The 19,044-nt window shown below is 42.7% G+C and overlaps 1 long non-coding RNA gene across 1 annotated transcript in view; it reads left to right on the plus strand.

Annotated features, from left to right (window-relative positions):
• LOC134582826 (uncharacterized) overlaps positions 1-19,044 on the plus strand; it is an 859,230-nt gene that overhangs the window by 317,105 nt on the left and 523,081 nt on the right. The gene's annotated exons all lie outside the window — the stretch shown is intronic.

A 19,044-nucleotide genomic window follows, 5' to 3' on the forward strand; every position in this document is an offset into this window, starting at 1 on the left:
GAGTGCAGTTCCCACCATCGACTTTGCGAAATATGTATTCGGACATAAACAGCTCAAAATATTTTATTGGCTCACAAGCATCCACCATGCCAGGGCTTGCCGTGAATGGGGGTAGTTCTGGGGCCATCAGGTTTGGGGACAGTCTCTGTCTGGCATTGGGCTTTCTATGCGTCCTCTTGTAGTTGATGGTGGGGCACCATCACTTGAGGACTCACTCAGAGGCTTAATGTCAGAGGCAATGATAGTGTCACTGTCTTGAAGATTGTCACTATCACTGCTTGCCAGAATGGTGTACACCTCCTATGCTGAGTAGTAACCTGCCATTCTAGGGGGACTAATAAAAAAACTAATGAAAACTAAGGGGCTAATGACTGATTTCCTATCTGCCTAACACCCACTACCCATCCTCAAAAAGCACAGACACTTGAAAGGCAAAGGCACACTAGAACAAAATGTTGTCACCTGCCGAAGAAACAGACAAACCTACAGAGTCACAACTGGTGCAGTCCAGCTCCAGAGAGCGAAGCTTAACAGAAAAAGGCCAAGAAATGCACAAAGAAACAGCTAAGAGAAATGAGAAGGCATTTAACAAGGCGTATGACTCTTGGATGGAGCTAGCAAAGGAAACTAGGATGAAGTTAAAGATTTTCTGCTCAACCGAAGACCTTAACATAAGACTGAAGGAGATTAAAGCCAAAAAAGCATTAGTAAACCTACATTATGAGCCCATTCAATGCAATCACTCCACTACAGATATTGTTAAGAGAATGGATGCCTGTATCGCTTTAACAGCTGAAATCTGTGACCTCACCAGTAAACGACTAGAGAATATAGACGGAACCTATAATGACCGACTTGAGAAGGAAAGAGTGAGGTTTGTAGGTTTGTACTTAATAAGGAGGAGTACGAGTACACAAAAACAGCCTTTTCAGAGGCATTACAAGGTTCCGAATAAAGCTCAAGAGCCACCTCCAGTTCTTCTAGCAGACGCACAGATGCAGAAGCCGACCTTGCAGCCAAGACAGAACAGGAAAAGGCAATGCAACAGATACGCGAGCAACAAAAAAAACTGAACAAACTGGAGAGTGAATTAACGCTTAAAGAGGCAGAAATGCTTGCAGAAATTAAACTGAAGTTAGATGAGGAAAAAACAAGGCTACAACAGCTACAAGCAGAAAAGGAAGTCAAGGTAGCAGCAGCACGAGTGAAAGCTTAAAATTCCTATGATGGTCTTGAAAATTGTGAGCAGAAGACACACAAGGTGCAATACCTGTGCCAAAATAATGAACCTTAAACCTCAAGAGCACAAGAGCACAAGAAGAGGTTGTCAAGAGCACAAGAAGAGGTTAGTCTAACTCCAGGACTTGTAAGTTTACTCATCTCCAGCCGTCTTCCTATACCTGAACCAACTGTATTTACAGGCGATACTTTAAAGTTCATAGATTGGAAGATATCCTCCAAGGCACTGATTGATCAGAAACCACTCCCTGTGTGCAAAAAAATAATAATTTGTACTTGAAGAATTATCTCAGTGGTGAAGCTTGTAAGGCAGTGGAAGGGTTCTTTTATTGAAATTCAGAAGACGCTTATCCAAGTGCTTGGGGAATCCTACAGGAGAGGTATGGAGGTCCATTCATCGTTCAAAGAGCTTTCTGAGAAAAGCTAACTAAATGGCCAAAGATACCAGCAAATGACCCTGTAGCATTAAGAGAGTTTACAGATTTCATTCAAGGTTGTGTTGAGGCCATTCCTCATGTTAAGGGCCTAGCTATCCGGAATGATTGTGAAGAAATTCACAAGCTTCTGAAGAAACTGCCTGAAAGGATCATGCGCAGACGGAGTCGCATCGTTGTGAACCAGTTAGATAAGTCTCAAGAATATCCAACTTTTGCTTGTTTCACAGAGTTCCTGCAAAAGGAAGCTAAGATGTGTGAAATCCCATTGCCTCTTCCTTTCTCCCTTACACTAAAACTACAAATGAGAGACTTTCCAAGAGAACCAAGGCACTCAACACAAACACTTCCTTGAAACCCTCCACCTCCAGTATCTCCGAAATTTCCGCCTTAAGGCCAAAGCCACCTTGCCTAGTCTGCAAAGATGAAACACATGGTATTGCTAAATGTCCAACCTTTGCAGCAAAGACTGCCAATGAAAAGAAAATTTTCATTTAGAAAAACCACCTCTTCTTTGGTTGCTCAAGAAAAGGCCACACTACCAAGAATTGCAAAGGAAGACACACGTGTAGTATATGTAGTAGACGTAATCCGACCTGTTTACACATACAGAGAAACAAAGAGCCTGTTAAAACACAGAACAATTATTTAGTAGCCACAGGAAGTAAAGCAAACAACAACGTTGCCAAAGTTATGTCCATACATTGACAAGGCATACTACTGCCACATCTTGTATTGTTCCAGTCCTGTTGTCAGCTGAAGCTAAGCCCCAGAGAGAAATCCTCACTTACGCCTTACTTGACACGCAGACCTTTATTTTGGAAGACCTAGTACCTCAGCAAACTGTGAGTACCCAGCCGCTACAGCTAAAGCTCAGCACAATGACTGCTGTCGACACCGTCATATCAAGCCAAATCGCTCACGGTCTGCAAGTGCCTGGCTTTAACTCCAAAGCTCCAGTCCAACTCAGTCAAGCCTACATGAGAAATTTCCTCCCAGTGGATAAGTCTCACATTCCCACTAAGAAGACTGCACTCCAGTGTTCACACCTCAAACATGTGGCAAACAAGCTACAGCAACTTCAAGACTGCAAAAAGACAGTTGATCGGCTACGACTGTCCATCAGCACTGGCCCTCTTGGAGGTCGTTACTGGCTCTGAAAATAAACCGTTAGCTCAAAGAACCGTGCTCAGCTGGAGCATCATAGGATCAACAATTCCACATCTTGATAGACAGGATAGCCATAGTTTTGTACACAGAGTTGCAGTGAAAGAAATGCCAATGCCCCCGGTCACGATGTATTAAAAGCTTTAGAAATGGACTTCATTGAAAGAAATTATGAGGACAGGTATGTGTCTCAAGATGTTTGCTTTGTGCAGTTTCTCTCTGAAACCATAATAAAAAGGGAAGATGGACACTATGAGATGCCATTACCCTTCAAAGATAAAAGTCAACCGGTACTACCAAACAATGAGAGGCTGGCCATTATTCGACTCCAACATCTTAAGAAAAGGTTGAAGGCCAACAAACAGTACCATGAGCAGTACACTGCACTCATGGAAGAAACAATCAGAAAAGGCGATGCAGAACCAGCCCCTTCATTGTTGGAGGGAGAAATAGTGTGGTACATTCCACATCATGGGGTTTATCACCCCAAGAAGTCGGACAAGTTAAGAGTAGTCTTTGATTCATAAGCAAAGTTCCAAGGTGTCTCCCTAAACAACACTTTACTGACAGGCCCCGACCTGATAAATTCCCTAGTAGGAGTTCTCTGTTGCTTCAGGAAGGAAGCAGTTGCAGTGATATGCGACATTAAAAAAGATGTTCCATCAGTTCTATATCCCACCCGAAATGCCCTTTGGTGGGAGGGCGGTCAGTTGTAAACAGAACCCAAGGAGTACAGAATGTCAGTTCACCTTTTTGGTGCCAGCTCCTCTCCAGGGTGTGCCAACTTTGGCCTTAAGTACCTTGCACGACAACACAAAGCAGATTTCCCCTCAGTATCAGCCTTTATCGAGAAGAACTTTTATGTCAAAAATGGCCTAACTAGTGTTTCAACAGTCAGTGAAGATACAAATCTGGTCATCGAAGCACCAGAACTATGCAAGAATGCTGGCCTACATCTGCATAAGTTCAACTCTAACAAAAAGGACGTTCTGTCTTGTGTAGCTCCGTTAGAAAGAGCAACAGCCAGTGAGCCTCTCAATCGTAACCCAGACTCAACACCAGAAGGACTAGTGCTTTGCATTCAGTGGTCAACTGAACACAACACTCAGTTTCAGCGTTGACATAAAGGATCAACACTCAACTCATTGTGGTGTTCTGTCAGTCGTGTCCTCTCCCTATGACCCTTTAAGCTTCATAGCTCCCTTCATATTGAGTGGCAAGTGCAATCTCCAAGAGCTTTGCCGCAGGGGCATCAGTTGGGATGAAGCACTTCCTGAGAGCTCAGGCCCCCGGTGGGAGGCCTGGAAGAGTAGTCTGAAGGAAATCAAGATATCCAGATGCTACCATCCTTCAGACTTCGGTAACACAGTGAATGTGGAACTGCACCACTTTTCTGATGCCAGCAGCATAGGATATAGTGCCTGTTTTTACCTTAGGTACAAGAATGACAGAGGTCAAGTCCATTGCAGCTTTGTTATGGCCAAAGCAAGAGTTGTGCCAACAAAGATTGTGAGCATCCCAAGGCTGGAACTCTCAGCTAAAGTTACTGCAGCAAAGTTGAGTGTTATGTTAAAGGCAGAACTTGAGATAGAACTTGACGAAGACCCAGGGACTATAACAATTTAAAGGTCTTTCAAGACTTTTCAGCTTACATCATGAGAAGATGACAGTTGTTATAGCCTTTTATGTCGGAGTTACATCGAAGAGTGATCAGATACAGGTAGGGATTCTCGGTAAAGGTTATTTTTCGTATGGACGGGCAAAACTTTATCATACGCCTGAGGAAGGTATGGAAGCTCTTAATTCCATAAGCAGATGTCCCGTGCTTTCTCTACTCCTAATCATCCCAGCAAGAGGAGTAAGCCCCATGAAGATCAATGTAGCTTCTAAGTTTCTGATTCTTTAGATCCGGCACGTGGCATCATGTTCTTCGGATTTCCTCGATTTTTGATACACGTATTTCTGCTTTTGTCGTGAAGAATATCGGGATTACATGAATATATGATTATATATTTTTTTTCTTTGTTTATTCAGTTTGATTGACGTCTGGGGTTAGATGACTGTGACTACTGAATATATATCACAAATGTTTAACCCAGTACTTTATTTGACTAAACAAGTCTCTTTTGTTCAGAACTAATTATTTTATTTTTACATTGGTTTATAATCGTACTTTGGTCACAATAATTCCCTTTGTTCCCAGTAATCTTCTCTCCCCTCCAACCTGGGCCTAATGCCCTGAGATGGAGATTTTTTTTTTTTTTATTCTCCCTCATGGCCCTTTTTTTAAGAATGTTCTTTTTTCCCTCCTGATAAGGGTGTATATCCAAGTTCTTTATTCCCTTTTTTATTTTTTATTTTGACGTCCATCCATTTCTTTGGGACATATAACAAATCTTAAGCAACACGATTGAATGTAACAATTTGTATATTGGTTAACACAATTAGTTTAGCACGCTCTTTATCACTCAGACAAGCTTATACAAACAATGTATCTGTGCACAGATGCAAGAAGTATATTTTTTTCTTAGCAGAATTGCTGGGCTTGCTTATTTTTTTTCTTGGAGCGCGATGGTTCGGACTCTCACATTATTAAGAGTTGTATCTCTTTAGTATTTAAGGTTCATAGTATAAGTCATGGTTTTAAAGTTTTTGCAATTTAATGTGAGAGGTTGTTACTGAGGGTAGATAAAATCAATAATGTTGAGTGCACAATTGTGAATATGTATTTTCCCGACACCATTCGGTTAAGTTTTTTTAGGAAAATTATGGATCTGATAACTGAGAATTTGATAGGTAGTTTGGTTATGTGTGGTGATACGAATTTTGTCATGGATGGAGAACGGGATAATGCTAGGAAAGATAGGAGAGATAGTGACAGACGTGTGGATAAATGTTCCAAATACATGATTCAATGTGGTTTGCATGATCCTTGGAGACTTTTGCATGAAGGTGAATGAGATAATACTTATTATTCTATTTCAAAAACCATGTATTCTAGGCTGGACAGGTTTATGGTTAAGAGTGCTTTAATCCCGTGCATCTTAAAATCTGATATTTTAGATAATGCATACTGGCAAAACTATATCTTGAGTCCCAAATAGGACTTGGAAACTAGGCGATTATTTGTTAAATGATGTTGACAACAGGTCATTGGTAGAGAGGGCTTTGATTGAATATTTTTCAGACAATGCTTCATCTGAGGTTTCTGGCGAAATGGCTTGGATGGGCATAAGGCTGTGTTATGAGGTCATTTTATTTCTAGAGCGTCTCACCTGAAGAGAATCAATAATAACGATCTGAGGAAAATGGAAAAAGAACTGTATAATTTGAATCAGGCAAATACATTTGGTCCATCAGCTTCCCTATCAGCAATAATAGGAGAAATAAAGGCAAAAATACACATAATTAATTTAGATCATACATGTCATAAGAATTTTTTTTATTTAAAAGGTAACAGGGCATCAACTCCTCTGGCATCTAAACTCCGTCATGTTCATGCCCAGTCAAAAATAGCATATTTATTAAACGATCAGGGGCAAAAGATATTTCACCCAAACAAAATCAGTGAACTATTTGCGGAACATTACAGCAAACTTTATAATTTAGAATTGAATTCGGGACTTTCCCAACCCTCTGAGGTAACTATTGAAAATTTCTTAGATAGAGTGACATTGCCTCGGTTGTCCCCAGACAATTTGAAAAGCTTAGAGTGTGACATACCAGCTGAAGAGATAGCTGAGGCAATCAAACTTATGCCATCTGGAAAGGCCCCTGGTCCTGGTGGATTCACCATTCTGTATGATAAAACCTTTCCAGAAATCTCAATTCCCCACATGGTAAAATTGTTCAACTTTTATAAGACCGGGGGTAAGATGCCAGTGGAGTCCTTGTGCGCACAGATAGTCACCTTGCCAAAGTTGGGGACAACTCCCGATAGGTGTCCTAATTTTAGGCCCATTTCTCTGATAAATAATGACTCAAAAATGTATTCCAAAGTTCTTGCAAATAGATTAGCTAAATTAATTCCTTTGATAATTAATAATAATCAATTGGGTTGTGTGAAAGGCAGACAGGCACCAGATGGAACAAGGAGATTTATAAATTTGATCCAGCATTATAACTCGACTAGAACACCTTCTTTGCGTCTATGATTGGATGCGGAGAAGGCGTTCGACAGGATACATTTGGGTTATTTGGGGAAAACATTGAGCAGATTCAACATCCCATCATCCTTTATTAATGCAACAAGGGCGCTATACTGTGCGCTCACAGCCCATGTCTCAGCTTCTGTCTTTCAATCCCAAATTTTCTCTTTAACCAATGGAACGAGACAGGGGTGCCCTTTATCTCCAATTTTATTTGTCTTAGCTATAGGACCCCTGGCTGAATTGATCAGAATAACTCCGGAAATTGAAGGTATAAAGCTCAAAGAATCAAATTACAAAATTGGCTTATTCACTGGTGATATTATTTTAGCAATTGAAAACCTGAAAGAATCTTTAAAATACCTCAAAGATATCTTAAATCAGTTCGGAGAAGTATCCTATTATAAATTAAACGAGTCCAAGACTCAGGCCCTTCCATTTCATATAAACCATTTAGAAGTCACCACAAATTCTCCCATTTAGACTCACGGAGATAACTTGGGTGGGTCCTGAAAAAAGACCTAGAATTACTAAATTATTTCTATCAACCAAAACTATGCTCAGGGCCTGGGATATTGTTTTTAAAAATAATAGCCATACTACAAGATTGTATAGAGCGATGCCAACTGAATCGTTGAAAAACCATATACCTTCTTTGAATAAAGAATTATGGAAAAAATACTCTATAACAAGCTTCAGAGTTACAGCTTCAAGCTTGAATACGGTAAGATGTTTACTATATTTATGGAGACATGAGGGGCCCAGGGGGCTAGATGGTGGTTTTAACACTATAGGGTCAGGAATACATGTTTGTGTTCCTGACCCTATAGTGATCCTTTAAACTTTAAATTGTATTATTGTACAATTATTGTTTATATTCAACATTTTGTTTGCTACTGATATGGATGGATACCCTTTCCCTCTTCCAAGTTCCCCTTACCTTCCCTACCACAAATAGAATGTTTGTCTATTCATTTATAAATTGTTGAAAAATTTCAAAAACTTTAATAAAAATTATTCGAAAATAAATTGATGACGAATTCTTCTGGACATACTCCCAGATAGTTTTAGCATACATCAACAAAAAAACAAGAATATTTCACGTGTTTGTGGCCAATTGTGTTCAACTCATAGAAACTACAAATCTAGTTCAGTGGCATTATGTGGACACAGCACAAAACCCGGCCGACCATGCCTCCAGGGGTCTTCACGTAGCAGATATTTCTTCTTCAAGCTGGTTATGTGGCCCTAGTTTTTTTATGGGAATCTGAAGTGCTCTCCTCTCCAGATCCATCAGCAGAACTGATTGTAGGCGACCCTGACGTTAAACTCCTTGCAACCCTTTCATCACAAGTCAGTGAGCAAACTGATGTTCTGAATCGTTTGAGTTTTCCAGTTGCTTGTTAGAGTGATTACAAAAATCAAAAGACTAAGATCGAAGACATATCACGGCAGCAATCTTGTGACTGTCGAGGAACGTAGGAAGGCAGAGGAGGTAGTGATAGGTCTAGTTCAACAGCAAGTTTTCCCCCAAGAGCTAAAACTTCTTCAAAAGGGAGATATTCTTTCAAGTTCAAGCCTTCTTAGTCACCTTGAACCCATTCTGGTCCAGGTACTCCTTTGTGTTTGTGGAAGACTGTCAAGATCAACCCTTAGTCAGGAAACGAAGCACCCAGTCATCCTCCCAATAGATGGGCACATCACCCAGTTAATCATGTCCCACTACCATGCAGCCACTTGTCACCAGGGCCGCAGCCAAATTCTAACAGAATTCAGAGCAAACAGATTTTGGATACTTAGTGTAAGCAAGTTAGTTGTCAAGTTGATACAAAAATGTGTACAGTGTCAAAAGCTCCGGCGACCCACAGAAGAGCAGCATATGTCAGAACTCCCTGAAGAACATGTAGAAGTTTCAGCTCCTTTTACATACTGTGGTATGGACTTCTTTGGCCCCTTTATGTCACATCCTGTTCCATTCTGCGCTTGGCTTCTGATATCCAGTACTCTTTTTACAATTCTTGTTTAGTTTTCCTTGGTTTTTCTGGTTTTCTATTCTACATCTGGTTTTATTTATGCTGGGTTTTCTGGGTTTATTCCTTTATTCCATTCCGGAAATTCCCTGTCTCCTGGATTCCTTTAAATGTTTTTTGTTGCCACTCCCATTCCTTTGCCAATTAACCCTTTTTGTTTCAGCCTGTTCCTGCAAGCAGTGGTCTCATTTCCTCTGCTCATTTCTTTGCAGGTAAGTTCTGTGTGTGTTTTATTCCTGTTTATTTAGTCATGCATATCTAGGCAGTTAGGACTCACCATAATTGGAGTACTTTGGCGCAGTGGTGGGCTGCATACTTCTTGGCCATTTATGTATGTCTAAATCTCCAATGTTTATTAAATATATAGTATTTAGTTATGTCTCCTCTTGTTTTGCCTTGTATCTCTTGTCTTGTTTTATTTTGTCTTGTATTCCCAGTTCATGTACAGTCCTGTCCTGCCCTGTTAATGTTTTCCTCATGTATTGTGTACATGTTCTGAGTTCTGCTTTCTGTCCTTCTCCAGTTCTGGGTTCTTCTAGTCTTGTCTTATCTTCTTTGGTGCCTGTTCTAGTCTTGCCTTGTTTCTAGTACTGGGTACATATCTGCTTAATATCCGCTCCTGGCATCCGCTAAGATGCATCAGGGCTCTTGTATGTGGCTAGACAAACCCTGGTGCTCAACACCAGGGGGTGTGTGGTTACCCTGCACCAGACCCTGATTGTCCATTTCCAAGCTGAGACTCCCATCATCCTGATTAGGCACACAGGGGTCCCGGTCTTTGGACCGTCACCCGTGACACTTTGTCACCAAGCAAGGGCATAAAGAATACAAGAGGTATGGTCTCATCTTCACATGCTTCTCCTCATGTGCAGTCCACATTGAGCTTGAAGATTTATCCACAGAGGCCTTTATCAATGCCTTAAGGTGCTTCATCAGCTTGAGAGGTGCTATTTGCAAACTCCACTGTGATCAGGGCACAAATTTTACAGGAGCAAAAAATGAATGAAACAAAGCTCTAAAGCAATGTGACAACAAGGCACTGGAAGCTGATAAACAATGTGAGTTTATTTTTAATGCGCCCTCCGCAAGTCATGCAGATGGAGTCTGGGAATGCCAAATTAGGACCATTCACAGTGTGCTAAGTGCCACAATCACTCAGTGTTCAAGTAGACTGAACAATGCTTCTCTCAGAACACTGTTTTATGAAGTTATGGCCATTGTTAATAGCCGTCCTTTAACTGTCGATGGAATCAATGACCCTAAAGCACTCAAACCTCTAACTCCAAACCATTTCATCCTGATGAAATCTAAGGTCGCACTACCTCCACCTGGAAAGTTCATGAAGAGGATGTATATGCAGCCAAAAGGTAGTGTAGAGTACAGTATCTAGCAGAGCAGTTCTGGAGTAGATGGAAAAGGGAATACCTTGTAACGGATCCACTGGCACCCCGACTGGGTACCTCCATTGAAAGATGCTCCTAGCGCTTCCAGAGGACTCCAAGCACTCCACCAGACCCCCATAAGCACCGCAGGCTGCAGCTATCTCCCTTCAGAACGAAGCAGGAACAAGCTCTTACAAGAGCTCAGTGATTATAGCAAGGGAATATGCCTAGCATAGCAATCCCTTGTAGCAGATTCCCCCAATAAGAGACAGGACTCAAGTTGAGGGTAAAAATAGAACTCTCTGGCTGCTAGCTTGTAGCCCTTTTTATTAGGTGCTCCCATGAAGGGGAGGGACACACACAGTAACGTACATTAACCAATCACACAATAGTTACATCCCACACATAGCCCTCCCCTCTACCTGTAAACTAATTATCTGTACACACAGGAAAATACAATTATCATAGGTAGGGAAAATACAGTTTTTACACAACATTCATAACTCCCAAAATATACATCACATTCGCATAAAAATACATATTCACAATCAATCCATTCAGGGGAATAACATATAAAAAAATGGCATGAATCAGACCAGAGGTTCAAAAGTTAGTAAAAGTATCTTTTGTTCCCCCTGGCTCAAACAGTAAAAGTAAAACATCCCCACAATGCATCCTGGCTTCCTCCCTTCTGCCCTGGAGATAATTGGAGAAGGAATCTAATTATCTCCAAAGACAGAGCCAAACTCCATTACCCACATGGCAGACAAAAAGACAGTAAAAGACATAAAATTACATACTGATACATTTAGTGCATAAAACACACATTTCTACATATCCCCAGATAGCTTTGATCTGACTGCACATTATTAGATGAATGGCACTCAGATCACACGAATAAGCCTTTCTGCAGGGAAAATAAACAATTTAACCTGCAGGGCCATAGTCCAAAGGCAAGAGGCGGGCAAGCAGCCCCCTCCAAGGACACGTGGCGAGGTCGGTTTCGCCACATACCTCATGAGTGTTTCCACAAGACAGAAATTGCACACACCTCGACGCAACCTGAAAGTAAATGACATAGTCATAATCAAGGAATATATGTCTCCAACATGCCAGTGGCAGTTAGGACATGTGATTGAAACCACAGTAGAAAATTAGGGTTTAGTTTGTCGAGTCAAAGTACTAGTGGGTGATCGAAAATTGCAAGATAAAAGGGATTGTGCATCAAAACCTTCAATAGTTGGGTGTCCTATTCAAAAATTAGTAGTTCTTATAGAGAGTGAATAACTTATCATTCCAAGTAATACACTAGTATAAGACACATAACATAACACACAGTTACAGAGGTATCTATATCTCTTTTATTTACAACTTACGTACATAGCGGTCCATTTGTTACATTCTGTAAATCATGTATGACTCTGTAAGTTTATACTCATCATAGTATGATTTGGTGGGAATGGAAGTGTCCGCTAGTAAATTGAAATTGTTGTTCCGCACTGACGTCATCAGAGCCGTTGTCCCGGAACTCGTACAAATAAGTAGTTCCTCCTTCCGCTAGATCCGGCAGCAAAGCTCTCTGTGACACACCGTTTAAATGCCATCAAGCTAGCAGTACCTCGTGGGAAGGCGGTCGATGTCAAAGTTTTCTAAGTTTCAAATTGCACCCCTTGGCAAGCGGAGCGAGGTACGCTATAAAAGTATATGTTTTAGACATTAAAGTGTGTTCATGTAGCTAATTTAAGAATATGCTGTATATTATTTAATGTTTATTTATGAGGTACTGTAGTTCAAATCCCTGTACATACGAGTTGTATTCCATTAAGGTGATTTGACGCAACATTGTTGTATATGCAGATAACTGAACTCCACATTATTTATTTTATTTTATTTATAAAATATTTTACCAGGAAGGATACATTGAGATTTCTCTTGTTTTCAAGTATGTCCTGGGTCCACAAAACATTTCATTGTTACAATAGGATACAATATTACAGAAAATACAATATATTTATACATACACACATTTATACATGTAACACATAACAGATATTAAATATAGTCATTACATTATACTCCTGTTTTGTAACCTTTTTTGGTGAAGCTCTGTAAGCAAATGTATTTGTATTCCATGTCCTATAACAGTTTTCATGGTGCTCAAACATTTTGACCTTGGTGGTGTTTAGAGTATTCCTGCACACTTCTTTGCAAAGAATAAAATACTGCACCCGTCAGAAGCTCTCTTCTCCCTTCTTTATTGGTGCCAAAGGGCTGCTACAACGAAAAGCAGTGAACGGCTCTGCACGAGGCAAACCCAGTCCAGGCAGTGGTCGACAACAGGGAACATCATTGTCATAGGGTAACCATTGACGGACAGGAGGCACGGGGCCTGAGAGACACGGGCGCCACCCTAACCCTGATATAGCTGCATAAAATCAGTGCTCAAGCCCGCACCAACAAAACAGTATCCGTAAGGGTGGCAGGAAGATCCATCCATAAGCTTCCTACTGCCTGGGTTCACCTCAGTTGGGGCTCGGGAGCCAAGCATTTGGAGATGGACATAATGAAGGAGCTACCAGCCAAGGTGTTATTACCTCCCAGCTCCCACACACCTCCCTAGAGGAAACGTACCCAGTGACAACCAGATCGCAAGCACATAGGGGGGAGTCAGCGCACTCTGAGGAACCTCAGGTAAGGACCTTCTGTCCCTCCCTGAAACGAAGCCCCTCTCCCATTGTCCCCCCTCCCAAGGTTTTGAGCAAGAACAGAGGGTCGACTCCACACTAAAAGGGTATAGGAAAGAGGCAGCATCCCCCCCCCCAAGGAGATATAGCTCAGGAAAGGTTTGAGTGGGACAAGGGTTTATTATACCGGGTGACAGGGGGTTCCGGGTGTGGGGTGGTGCAGATAGCTAAAAGACTGTTAGTATATAGTGCCATGTAAATTTAGGGCGGAGCTACTCAACCTTTTCCATGACATTCCCCTAGCTGGGCATCTGGGGGTCCGGAAGACTAAAGAATGGCTGACCCAGACCTTCTTTTGGCCAGGTATCACATGGGACTCTTAGGATTACTGCAGGATGTGTGACACTTGCCAAAGGATAGGGAAGAGGGGGAAGGCCAAATTACATCCTTTACCCATCATCGAGGAACCCTTCCACTGAGTAGCGGTGGACTTGATAGGCCCCCTCAGTAAGCCCAGCACCTCGGGAAAGACCTATGTCCTCAATGTGGTAGACTATGCTACTAGGTACCCAGATGCTGTAGCTCTTTCTAATATAGAGGCAGACTGTGGCAGAGGTTCTAGTAAAGATTTTTACTAGAGTTGGTTTCCCTAGGGATATTTTGTCTATTCAGGGGACTCAATTTACCGCCACTGTAACCCAAAAGTTATGGCAGAGTTGCGGAGTGAAACCCTTGTTCAGCTCTACCTACCATCCCCAGACAAACGGACTCTGTGAACGTTTGAATGGTACACTCAAGCAAATGCTTAAGAAGTTCCCAGCCTCCTGTCGGCACTGGGAGAGATTCCTTCTCCATCTCCTGTTTGCCTATCGCAAAGTGCCCCAGGCGTCTACAGGATTCTCCCCCTTCGAACTCCTTTACGGGAGAAAAGTTTGAGGGCCACTTGACCTCATACGGGTACACTGGGAGGGCAACACAGGAGAGGACGGAATACCTATTGTGCCCTATGTTCTGGAGTTGAGGGACCGCTTGCAGACACTCACTGCCTCCGTCCCGGAGAATCTGCAGGCAGCTCAGTGATGCCAGAAGAGGTGGTATTATAATGGTGCCAGAGATAGGGTCCTAGAAACAGGACAAAAGATGTTAGCTCTGAAGCCATCTAAGAAAGACAAGCTTCAGGCCGCCTTGCAGGGACCTTTCTGGACAGTGGAGCGCATAAGTGACACTACCTACATCGTGGGGAAATGTTCAGATGAAGGATACGGAAATCCTTTCATGTGAACATGCTCAAGCCCTACTTTGAGCAAGTGGAGGACGTAGCCGCAGTATGTGCCCCTTCGTTTGAGGATAACGATGATCTTCCCCTACCTGACTTGCTCGCCCCTTCCTCCGGTATGATAGAACAAGTCAGACTAGGAGAGAACTTAAACCCCATAGAGAAGGCCAAGGCCACTCTACTGCTCCAGGGATATCGGGAAATGTTTTCCTCGTTGCCAGGGTACACCTCTGCTGCGGTCCACCGAGTGGAGACCCAGGGAGAAACACCCCTACTGCAACAACTGTACCATATCTCTGAGGCCGTTAGAGAGAATATGCTGTACGAGATTTAGGAAATGTTAAAGCTAGACGTTATAGAGCCCTCTCAGAACCCTTGGACCGAACCGATAGTGCTGGTAACCAAGCGAGATGGCACGACTCGCTTCTGTATCGACTACCGGAAGTGACCAATGCCTACCCCATGCCCAGGATAGACGAGTTACTAGATCTTATGGCTGGGGGGAATTACTTGACTACCCTAGATTTGTGTAACGGTTATTGGCAAATTTCCCTGGAGCCAGCGGCCATTCCTATGTCGGCATTCGTTATTTGGGCTATACCAGTTTAAGGTTATGCCCTTTGGGATGAAGAATGTCCCAGCTACTTTTCAGAGGATGGCGGACAGGCTCTTGGAGGGATTTCAGGACTTTGCATGTGCGTATCTAGATGATATTTCCATCTACAGCTGCCCACGGATCACCTTCAACACCTATCTAGGATATTGAAGCGAATTCAGGCAGCGGGGCTCCCGCTGAAGCCTGACAAGTTCCATGTTGGTATAGCCGAGGTACAGTATCTCGGCCATAGGGTAGCTTCGGGCAAACAACGACCCGAACCTGCTAAGGTAGAGGCTATTGCCAACCCCGTACTAAGATCCAGGGTATGCCGCTCCATGGAACTAGGGGGGAGCAAAGTGAAGAAAACCACATACTTTGGTGCTTATTCATAATTTTTTTGGTTCGGTATATAAATCTGCCAAACACCGACCACACCCCTGGCTCATTAAGTTCAAAGAAAACCACAGGAATTAGCACTCTACTTATGTGGCTGCCGTTCATGTAACCGAACAACACGTGTGGGAGAAAACTACTGCCATCTTGGCGCATGAAAAGAGGCAGCGAAGCTTGGTCGCCAAACTGGACACTCAACTTCCCGAACACAAGTCAACTTTGCGAACGCCTGCTTCTTTTCCTAGACCAGCCAGGAGAGCGCTGTTTGGTAGGTTTGTTCTCACAAACCCAGGGAACAAACGCTACCTATGAGCCAGGGTCACCGTTTGTGGATTTGTTCAGTTTGGGACTCCCGAAATTGACCGACCGCTACCCATGAAACTCTGGAACTGTTTTGGGCAAGCGCTTTTGAGCGGTCAGTCAAATGTTTGCCCCAGTGTTGATTCGGCTGTGTTTGTGGTATCTGAGCACTTTTTGGACAACTTGGGCGCTCAGACCCAAGCTATGCGGGCATATCCCATTTATGGGGGTCCCTTTAATATTTATGTGTTTTATTATGTATTAGGGCTCTATACCATGTGAGTTGGGCCTATATCTCCTGTACATCACATTTTGGTTTCATTGATATACTACATATTTTGTGTTCATTTATTCTGTTCTAGAAAATATTGTCTCTATATATCCCCAAAGTGGGAGAACACTGTCATCTAAATCCCCTCAGTATAAAGTATGTAAGCGTATTCTATACACTAGCGCTCCACTGAGTGAGTCTTTTTTGGTGGTGTGTTCCACCGGGTTCACTTTTCTTGGTAAAGTTACAAATAACCTAATCACAGCTAAATCCAAAGGTCACTACTCCATACTAATTCTTCTTGACCTTGCTGCTGCCTTTGACACTGTTGATTATGTCCTCCTTTTCCAAACTCTTCAATCCCTCGGTGTCTGTGACACTGTCCTCTCGTGGTTCTCCTCCTATCTCTCCCAACGTTCGTTCAGTATCTCCTTTTGAAATTACTCCTCCTCCTCTATCCCTGTCTCGGTTTCAGTCTGTAGCGGACTAGCCCTGTACAAGAGTCTGCCCCGGTTTCCTGGAGGGGACTGCTTGCTCGCCGCCTGCCCAGTGATTATGGTCCGGAAAGATGGGACCCTTTAAACACAATGGCTGGGCATAATGGAGGTTGGCATGGCACTGCTGGCCCTTTTGAGAGCCAGCCAAGGACATATGGAATAGCAGAGACATTGGACTGTGGACTGATTCATTATTACTTTGCTATTTAACTACTAAGACTTCCGTATAAATTTGTCATAATGCTTTCATGTGGATTTAAAAAGCATTTGTTTGATTGTTCACCTAAAATTGTACTGACTTTCTGCATTTGGTATACGAACTAAATCTACCGAACACCGGACCACCTTGATGCTTCAATCTACCTCCCTGTTCGTCTAATACTTTCCTATTGAAACCCGCAAACGCTTTGTTCAAGTCCCTGGGTGGCTGCCATTTCAGGAGTTTAACACGTGGCGGCGGCCATCTTAAACTCCTGAACAGCAGTGTTTTGCCGTCGAGTGTCTGGAACTAAAATCGGACACTCGACTAGGCAAACACCGCTGAGACCTCCAGACTTCCATAAATTTGTGCCGAAACTACAGAACGAGCCGCCGTTCGGTAGAAAGACTAATGCAAACATGGGGATTCACACGAACACCAGCATAGCCATGGATGACAAACATTTTGTGACTTTTATTCCGCGAACGGAGACCGACCGCAAGGCCAAAACTTATGGAACTATTTTCGACTACTGTTGCCTGTGCGGTCGGTCAAAACTTTAAAACCCCATAATTTCCGAACCCCTGGTCCGATCTGGGTGATTTTTAAATATGTTGCTCATCCAGATCAAGGCTATCAGGGGATACCAGATTTAAGGGTATACCCTAGGTATTTGGGGTACATCTAAAACTCAGGGAAAAGTCTGTCCTTGTTAATTATGTTAAATACTTATCTGAGGGGAGGAGAATTGTGGGTGGTTACTGTAATATTATTGGTCACTGTACTAATTGTTGTGGGTGTCTCCCTTGCATTGGAGCATTGCATAAAAGCAGGGATTGTGTGATTAAACTTCAGTTCTGCTCCTGATACTGTGTGTCCAGTTATTGGGAAAGTTGATGGGATATTATTGGATTGTCTTGCTGATTGTGCTTGCTACGCTGTTGGATTATTCTATTACTGTGGATGTTTCTCCTGGGGTTACTACTTGTTCCGCTACAGAGTCCCCCAAGGATTTGTTCTTGGTCCCCTTCTGTTCTTATAATGCCTCTCTTTGCAAACTGCTACCATCTGTATGCAGACGACACCCAGGTATACCTCTCCTCCACTGATCTTTCCCACGCTGTCCTTCAATGTGTCACTGCTTGCCTCCCACTTTCTGAAACTCAATTTCTCTAAAACTGAGCTTCTTATTTTTCCCCATCATAATGCTGATCCTCCTCCTTCGCTTTTCCTGCAAGTTGATGGTACTTGCATCAGTCCATCCTTGCAAGCTTGTTACCTTGGTGTTATCTTTGTTCCTGGCCTCACCTTTGCGCCAGATATCCAGTATGTTGCTAAAACCTGTCGATTCCACCTTAAAAATATTGCCCGTGTCCGCCACATGGACTACTGTAATTCTCTCCTAGTTTGTCTCCCCTACAATCGGTAATGACTGCTGCCGTCAGGCTGACCTCTGTCACCCGTCGCTCCTCCCATACCTCGCCCCTCTGTTGATCCTTACACTGGCTTCCTGTATCCTATAGGTGTCAATTCAAAATACTAACCCTTATCTATAAAGCTCTAACCAACTCTAGCCCCTCTTACATTTCTTCCCTTATTCATAGATTTGCCCCTTCTCGGTCTCTCCACTCTGCCAGTGACCTTCTCCTGTCCGCTGCTCGCACTCTTACTGCTAACTTGTGCTTGCAGGACTTCTCGCGGGCGGCTCCCTTCTTTTGGAACAGCCTGCCTACCTCCATCAGACTCACCCCTAGTCTTCAATTATTTAAGAAGTCCCTCAAAACACATCTGTTCCGAAATGCTTATGGACTCCCAGAGTAACTTATCTATACCTATCCATATCTGTCTCTCGCTCTCCTAAAAGAGCCAAACTCCACTCTCACCTCCAGCTCTGCTACTTTTCTACCTTGTTTGGTGGCTGTCACCCTTGCTGCCCTGTTGTTCACTTGTACCCCACCTCCTCTAGACTGAAAGCTCGTTTGAGCAGGGGCCTCATCTACCTATTGTTCCTGTGTCACTGTGTAATTGTCTTGTTTATTGTAAATTTCCTTTCATAATATTATAAAGCGCTTCAGAATTAATTGTCGCCATATCAATACCAATAATAATTATGCCCTCAACCTGCACTTATTAAGGGATAATAAGGGATAATACATTTTTTTTTATTATTATTTTATTATTTATATAGCGCCAGCAAATTCCATAGCGCTGTACAATAGGACAGCAGGAGACAGACCCAAATCTTGGACTTTTGGAAAGAGTGACATTGCTAAATGTTTCAGGTATCCATTGGACTGTCTGTGTGCCACAAAGTGTCATATAAACTTAGCTTGTAAGCTCACTGGGGGAGTCCTCAACTTCTCTTGTACCTGTATCTTCTATTGTATGTGGACAAAAATACTACCAAAAATTACTATCAGATGCTC

This window comes from Pelobates fuscus, chromosome 13 (genome assembly GCF_036172605.1).
Source record: "Pelobates fuscus isolate aPelFus1 chromosome 13, aPelFus1.pri, whole genome shotgun sequence".
NCBI lineage: Eukaryota > Metazoa > Chordata > Amphibia > Anura > Pelobatidae > Pelobates > Pelobates fuscus.